The following is an 8,732-nucleotide window of genomic DNA, read 5'->3' as shown; positions in this document are numbered from 1 at the left end:
CTGGGCTTTTGGTGTTCCTTACCTGTAAAAGGCAGGGGTTAAATGAGATAATCTCCAAAGTTACTTTCAGCTGCAAAGTCTGTAAACATGGCAGCAAATAAGGGAAGTGACCTGTAGACTAGGTTCAGATTCTTAGTGGCTGTGCAGTGGTGGGTTTTTTAATAGTGAATTTAGTGCTTGCAGGAAAGGTGGTGGATGGGCAGCTGTGCAAAATGATATCTTTCCTTTAGCCACACTTTGAGTTGGAGCAATGCAAGCTTGCTGGCAGCCTGGTGTCAATCACTTTCAGCTGTGCCTTCTACGGCCCAACCCCAAGTATAAGATTTTATGTCTTGCATGGTTGTTATTGGAAAACAAAACAAAACCACTTACCACCAATCTACCTGTACATACATTATCCTGATATCTACTGTCCTCAAGGAGTTTACAATCAAATTACTAAGTAGAAAGCTAAGCTAAAATCATATCCTGTCAATGCATGAAGGATGGTGAACATTTTAAAAACTTGCAAACTAATCACTGAGTCAACCACTGAGCTAGGATCCCAGAAACCTAGGATATCAGCATTTTAAGGGACCTTAGAGATCACCTAGTTCAAGCCCCCTAATTTTACAGAGAAGACTAAAGCCCATATTGATGAAGGGCTTGTTCAAGGCCACACAGATAGTCAAGGCAAAGTAAGGACTGAATAGATTTAAAGCTGAAAGGAATCTTAGAAGTTATCTAGACTAAGTCCAAAATTATACTGGTAAATATTTAACAATCAGCTTCCAAAAAAAACCCCAAACATACACATAATGCACTTTAAACACTTAAAAAATATTTAGCATTTTGTCTTCCCCAGTTACATATAAAAACAATTTTTAACATTTGTTTTTAAAATTGAGTTCCAAATTCTCTCTCTTCCTCACTCTCCACTCCCCTCATTGAGAAGGCAATTTGATATAGGTTATATGTATGCAGTCATGCAAAACATATTTCCATATTAGAAATATTGTAAAAGAAAATATAGACAAAAAACCTTCATGAAAAATAAGTTTAAAAAAAAAAACAAGTATGCTTTGATATGTATTCAAGCATTATCAGTTCTTTGCCTAGGGATGGATTGCTTTTTTCATCATAGGTCCTTCAGAGTTGTCTTAGATCATTGTATTGCTGAGAATAGCTAACTCATTCACAGCTGATCATCTTTCCATATCGCTGTTACTATGTGTGATGTTCTCCTGGTTCTCCTCATTCACTTTGCAACAGTTCATATACGTCCCTCCAGTTTTTTTTAAGAGCATACTGCTCATCATTTCTTAGAGTACAGTAGTATTCTATCAAAATAACATACCACAACTTGTTCAGTCATTCCCCAATTGATGAGCATCCCTAAAACTTCCAATTCTTTGCCACCAGAAAAAAAGCTGCTATAAATATTTTTGTACCTATAGGTCCTTTTCCTTTTTGTTTTTATCTCTTTTGGGATATAGACCTAGTAGTAGTATTGGTAGGTCAAAGGGTATGCATGGTTTTACAGCCCTTTGGATATAGTTCCAAATTGCTCTACACTATAGAATGGTTGAATCTGTTCACAACTCCATCAACAATGTATTAATGTCTCAATTTTCCCACATCCCCTCCAACATTTGTCATTTTCCTTTTCTGTCCTATTAGCTGATCTAATAGGTGTGAGGTAGTATGTCAGAATTTTTTAATTTGTATTTCTCCAATCAATAGTGATTTAGAGCATTTTTTCCATGTGGCTATAGTAGCTTTGATTACTTCATCTGAAAAATGTGCATATGTTTTGATCATTTATCAACTGAGAAATAGCCCTTATACAATGCACTTATAAATTTAAATCTGAATTATTAATATTTTCTCCATCATTTCAAGTCCAGGCAATCAACAAAATAAATCAACCCCTGATTTATAGCATTTGTCAATTTTGAGGTAGAAATTCTCATGGTGAAAGTTTAACATTTGGCTCAGCACTGGTTCAAACTGATCCTGGCACACCCCTGACTAAACTCCCCCCTCCCCGCCACCCAGTTTGTAGATGAGGATACCTAGGTCCAGATAGGTTAAGTGAATTGTCCAAGGTCACATAAGTAGTATGTAACAAAGTTACGATTTGAACCCAGGTCCTTGACTTGGAAGCTAGTGCTCTTTCTCCTGTACCATGCCAGGAGCGTGAGGTAGTAGGAAGAACAACACATTAGGAATCCAAAAAACTTGCATTTAAATCCCAATTCTGTCACTTATTATCTGTATCACCTTGGGCAAGTCAATTAATTTGGCTTCAATTTTCTCATCTGCAAAGTGAGGGTGTTGGTATATGATCTTAAAGGTTCCCTTTAAGTTTTAAAATGTTGTAATCCTGTACCTATAAATGGACAATTTTTAAAAATATCAGCTATTAGCCTGTCTATAATGGCTTGAGGTTCAGACACTTGCAGAAGCTCAAAAAGCAGCAGAGACAATATTTTGAACCCAGATCTTCCTGAGACCAGATCATCACTCAATTAATGATATTACATTGCTTCTCTTGAAAACAAAAAAACTAAAGATTCATTTTTCATATAAGCAAAGGTGAAAAGTGAATAGGAAAGGAGAAAGATTAGGATTGTTTTTGAGTTTTTTATTTATAGTCTGCAATAACTCAAACATTGCAAACCCATTATTTCATGAATTGTGATAAGAAATCCATGTAGAAAGAGAGAATGGTTTTGAAAAAGCCTTGTTTAAAAAAAGCCTTGTTTTTCAGGATTTACAACTGGAATAGCTGATATCTCCATTCATTCCTGAACATCTTGACTCAAGACAACTACCAAGAGAGGAGAACTATTTGCTCTGTGGACATCAGATTGCTGGGAATGGGGCTGATTCCTAATAAATGTAACCCAAAGTTACAAAGTTGGGAGATGATAGCAGGGCCATGATGATGCATGTGTGTGCCCTAGGCAAGGTTTGTAAACTGTGCCCCTTGTGGGTTTCTGCCTACTGGGGATTTTGAGCCTTCTCTATAACACTTATAGTTGGACTCATCAGAAAAACAAATGTCCAGGTGCCATGGAATATGGAATAAACTATTTGTATGTAGCCTACTTTTTAGAGCTCTGTCAGAAGGGCTCAGAGATAGAGCAAAGGAAAACAGGGACAGGGTTATGGATGGGAAGCATGGTCAGCAGTCAGATATAGTCCTTTAAGTGAGTTTCAACTTGCTCAGTTTCAGGACATGAAAGCTGTGCTATGGCAGAAATCCTTTCAGCATAGGTCACTATGCTTGTCCTTAACATGGAATCAAGCCAAGATTTAAGAACTCTGTTAAGTGCAGTGTCGAACCTTAACCATTTTTAGGACTGAAGATGAAAAATGCTTCCTACTTTTTGACCAAGGGATGATGAGCTAGAGGTGAAGAATGAGACATGAAGTTTTTAGGCATGGCTAATGTGTGAATTTGTTTTCCTTGATGATGATTTTTGATTATAAGGGGCAGGTTTTAAAATATTATGAGGAACATGGAAATAATGAGAATGGAGAAGGAAAAAAAAACCTGATAAGAGCATCAATGGAGCATTCAAAAGAATTTATAGAAGAGAACGGAATGGAGTTTGGACAGAAGGAAACACTGACAAGTAGGAGAACTTTGGAATTAATATATTGAATTATATGGTTTGAAAAAGAATATGCTGAACATAATAGATACGATGTTTCATGTACAACCTTCTTTCTATTCTATTTATGTGGTGATACTCACAGTTGTTAGTGTTTAATTTCAGAAAAACTAGAAAAAAAATTTTTTTAAATGTCCAGCCCCCAAGCATTCCTGCTCAACAGATAACATCCCACATTGGGCTGCTTGATTGCAGTTCCGCTTATCATTCATTATCAATGACTCAGAACTTCTCTCCTTGTTCTGTGCATCTTGGGATACCCCACTGCTGCTGGGTAACTGGGCAGTGCCATTGTAGACTTGGCTCTTCTCCTTTCCTAAACAATTTGACTTCTCCAGGCTTGGGGGAGGTTTCAAACTTTACCAGAGTTCCTTGGGCTTTGACCTTGAAGGGGCCACTGATTTTGAAAAGGCCCTGTGGGTTAGAGAGGTAGAAGCCAAGCAAGGGAGATACAGAAGAGCAGAGAGGAATGGGGCAGCCAGTGAGACTGCCTTGGAGACACCCCCCCCTTCCCCTAATCTCTGGAGGAACTGAAATCGGCTTTTCTCTTCTCCAATTCCTTTTCTCCCTTGCTTTACCCATTCTCTAATGAGAAATGAACTGGAGAAGGAAATGGCAAGCCATTCCAGTATCTCCACCAAGAAAACCTCAAATGGGGTCAACAAAGAGTTGGATATGACTGAAATGACCAAAAAAAAAATGAGAACTGGATAGGGAGAAGTCATCTCTACTTCTCCTGCCTCCCCTCTCTCATCTTGTGGAGACATATTGTGACCATTTAAAAACTGGTAGTTCTGTAAATAGAATTATTTTAAATGTTTCTCAGTGTATGTGACAATGTATTAAAATCTGGATGGCCATTTGAATCTGTGCTCATTCTGCTTACTTGTAGGCTAGCAATGAGCCTGGGAACAGATGGAGGACAAAGTCTGGAAGGGGAACATTTAAAATCCCCAAATTTGGATTTGTCGGCATAAACCAGCTGGGGACCCAAGCTTTATGTTGGATTGAGAGTAAAGTGCATCAAAGGGATAAAAAGAATATCATTCTGTTTTTCTTAATGCCTATTGCATTGTGTCTTCTCCAGTAGATTGACCCCTCCATCATCCCTGCTCACTCACTAATCTACAGTCTCTCCTAGTATGTTTCTCTGCTGCCTACAAGCATGCCCACGTCTGTACCATTCTCAAAAGATTTCACTTGCTCCGTCCTTCCATACTGCCTGTCTTTCTAATTCTCCTGCCTTTTGTGGCTAGGATTCTTGATAAGGCTACCTATGATCAGTGTCTCTACTTCCTTTCCTGAACTCTCTATAGTCTGCTTTCTGATTTGATCATTCAGCTGAAACTGTTCTCTCTAAACTTATCAGTGATCTTTGAATTTGGCAATGAAATAACCTTTTCTCACTCCTCATCCTTCTTGACTTCTCATCAGCCTTTGACACTATCCATGGCCTGCTTCTCCTTAATACTCTCTTCTCTATAGGTTTTCCTGACATTTTTTTTCTCTCCTGGTTCTCCTATTTATCTGACTGCTCCTACTACAGACTCCTTTGCTAGATAATCTTCTAGATCATGGCCTTAACATGGGTGTCACCCCAGGCTCTGTCCTGGGCCTTCTTTTCTCCCTCTATTTCATTTGGTTATCTCTTCAGCTCCAGTGGATTTGAATATCCTCTCTAGAGCAGGTGATTCTCAGATCTAGTTATTTAAACTTAACCCCCACCTCTGGAGCCCCAGACTCACATCTCCAACTGCCCATTAGACATTTTGAATTAGATGTCCTATAGACATCTTAAACTTAACGCATCCAAAACTGAATTCACTATCTTTTCCCCAAACTTTCCCCCTTTCCAAACTTCCCTATTACTGAGGGCCCCACCATCCTCCCAGTCCCTCAGGATTGAAACCTAGGTGTCAGTCCTTGATGTATCACTATCTCATACCATCCTGTCCACCTCCCATCCAATCTGGTGCTAAGGCCTGTTTATTTCACCTTTGAAATATATCTTGAATATGCCCCCTTCTCTCTCCTGATATTGCCACCACCCTGGTATCATCTCATATCCTTCCTGCAATAGTCTGTTGGTTTGCCTGCCTGCCATAAATCTCTCCCCACTGCAGTCCTTCCTTCATTCAGCTGCCAAAGTGATTTTTCTTAAAGCTCAGGTCCAACCATGTTACTCCCCTATAATCATCAGTGGCTCCCTGTCACCTCTAGGTTTGAATAAAAAAATCCTGTTTGACTTTTAAAGCCCTACATAATCTGACCCCTTCTTACCTTTACAGTCTTCTTACACCTTATTCCCTTCTACCTGTTCTATGACACAGTAAGATTGGTCTCCTCATTGTTCCTTTCACAGGACACACTCCATTTCCATATTCCATTCATTTCCACTGGTTGTTCTTTCATGACTGGAATATTCTGCTTTCCCATCTCCTGGCTTCCCTGACATCCTTCAAAAGCTAAAATCCTACCTTTTGTAAGAAGTTTTTCCTGATTCCCATTAATTCTAGGACTTTCCCTCTAAGATTATCTCCAATTTATCCTGTATATATGCTTTACAGTTATTTGCATGTTATCTCCTCTTTTTGGACCGTTAGCTTCTTGAGAACAAGGTCTATACTTTGCCTTTCTTTGAATCCCCAGCACTTAGCATAGTACCTGGCACATAATGAACAGTTAATAAATGCTTGTTAAAGGCAGCTAGGTGGTATAGTAGATAGAGCTCCAGACCTGGAGTCAGGAGGACCTAAGTTCAAATTAGGCCTCAGATATTTAGTAGATGTGTGACCCTGGGTAAGTCACTTAACCCTGTTTGCCTCAGTTTCTCATCTATAAAATGAGCTGGAGATGGAAATGGCAAACCACTCTAGCACCTTTGCAAAAAACAAAACAAACAAAAACAAAACAACAAAACAAAACCCCAAATGGGGTCACAGAAAATTGGACATGGCTGAAAAGACTCAACAACAACAACCTGACTGACCTAACTCAGGATCAGATGCCTCTTGAGACTTGAGCTGATAAGCTTCACAGAGTCAGGTATATTGGTGGGGCTATGTGGGAAAGGCAAACCATGCCTCTGAGGGAGGAGGGAGCTGAAAGGAAGCCACACCTCCCCAAAGTGAAGAGAAGAAAGGGAGTCTCTCCTTTTCCCCTACCCCACTCAGCATAGTTATAGCTCAAACTACCTTGCTTTGCATTGCTACCTGCTGCCTGTATGTACGTTTATACAAAATCATATTTAAAAGGGTCTGATGTTATTCTCCCACCTCTGCTTGTGAGTTCTAGGCAGCTGCCTGCCATGCTTACTCCTAGTCCTGTCTTTGGATAATAGTGATACTAGACTGTTAATCCTTTAGGCAGTGGAATTTGAACCAGAGCCATGGAAGTAAAAACTTCTGGATTCCATTACCCACCCCCTGGAGCATCAAATCTATCTGGTTTCTGTTTTTATCTATGACATAAAGGGAGGGGAGGAGCAGCAACTTAGGGTATTTTCAGTCTACTCACTCAGGATCTCAGTCATCTCATTTAACCTATCCACCCAGAAGGAGGAGAAGGATAAGACCCAAAGAGAATAAAGTATACCATTGTGTACTGGAATCCCAGGGTTCACAGAGGTAGTAGCTGCTATGAAAACCATTGTTTTAAAAACATTATTTTCCACGTAAAAGACAAATAACATTTCATTTTTTTTTCTTCTTAGAGTGATGTATTTCCTAAATGATCATACTTTCATTCTATTAGCCATTTAGCCTTGGTGTTTTATCTCACTAAGAAACCAGGAGAGTTGAGCATTGGAAGCAGCAGAAAGTAGCTATGGAAATAGCCTTAGGAACTGAGCCAGTCTTGCTCCAACTGTTTGGCTCCTTACATGCATCAGATAAAAGTAGGGAGACAGAAAAACTTTTGGACCAGTATATGTAAGTTCGGTCCCTTTTGCTTTTGTTGCAGAGCTGATTCTCCGAGAGAGAGAGGGGGAGAGGAGAACACACATGAAGGCCTCTTTGATTTGGAGCACAGTGGCTTTGGAAAGCTGTTGTTCTGTGTGTGGCCCTCCCTGTGTTCCTCTGTGCTGCCTGTGCCCATGGCAAAATCTGGTATTTTGGACTGTGTAGAGAGCTGTCCAAGGTCTTGGACATGAAGAGCCAAACAAACAAAAAAAATGACCATGATGAATCTGTGTCATAAGATCAATCTCATTCACTCTTTGACAAAACTTTACCCATACCCTGTTCTCTCCAGCATCCCTGTACAGAGGTCAAAGGATGCTGGAAGTCAGAGATCATGTGAATCAGACATTAATTTTGCCTTTCTCTGAAGTCCTATAGAGTTACATGATCTAGCATTGTCTTTGTTGTTTTCTTATCAAAACATAATTTTCCTGAGGAGATAAAAGTTCTTCATACGTAAGTGGAGTATAAGTCCTTCAAATCTGAGTTTAGAACAGTGCTAGACACACAGTCCTTAATAAATATTTGGTAAATTGATCTTTGGCAAGAAATGCCTTTTTAAGTTGCTTGGCATTATCCCTGACTGCCTTGTCCTTTGAGAGAGAGCCTAATCATAGTGGCTGGAGAGTTAGCCTTGAACCCAGGGAGACCTGCATTCAAGTTTTGACTCTGACATATGTTATTTGTGTGACCCTGGGAAAGTCATTTAACCTTTTTAGTACTTTAGGCAATTCTCTAACACTATAAGTTGCAGAGAAGGTGCCAACTTGCAATGGAATTTCACTAGGTCAGTCTGTTTCACTATCCCACCTTCTCCTTTACTCCAGTTTCTGATGAATGACTGGTCCTTCCTCTTGCCAAGGCCAATAACTGTATGTAGTGGGCTTCAATAACACCTGCTAAATCTCAATTGCTCTAAATAGACCTGAAATGAAGAAGTACCTCAACAGGTAGACAAGGCTGAAAGGGGAAAAATTCCAGAAAAACAAAGTTGTTGATTTAGAGATATGTAACCAAGTTAAGAAGTCCCTGTTTAAATAACTGCCCGAGTTACCCCTGGGCTGATGTGACATCAAGAATTGCAAAGATAGGGCAGGTAGGTGGCACAGTG

Source organism: Vombatus ursinus, unplaced genomic scaffold (assembly GCF_900497805.2).
Source record: "Vombatus ursinus unplaced genomic scaffold, bare-nosed wombat genome assembly UNPS02014158.1, whole genome shotgun sequence".
NCBI lineage: Eukaryota > Metazoa > Chordata > Mammalia > Diprotodontia > Vombatidae > Vombatus > Vombatus ursinus.
Note: the sequence above shows the minus strand (reverse complement) of the source record.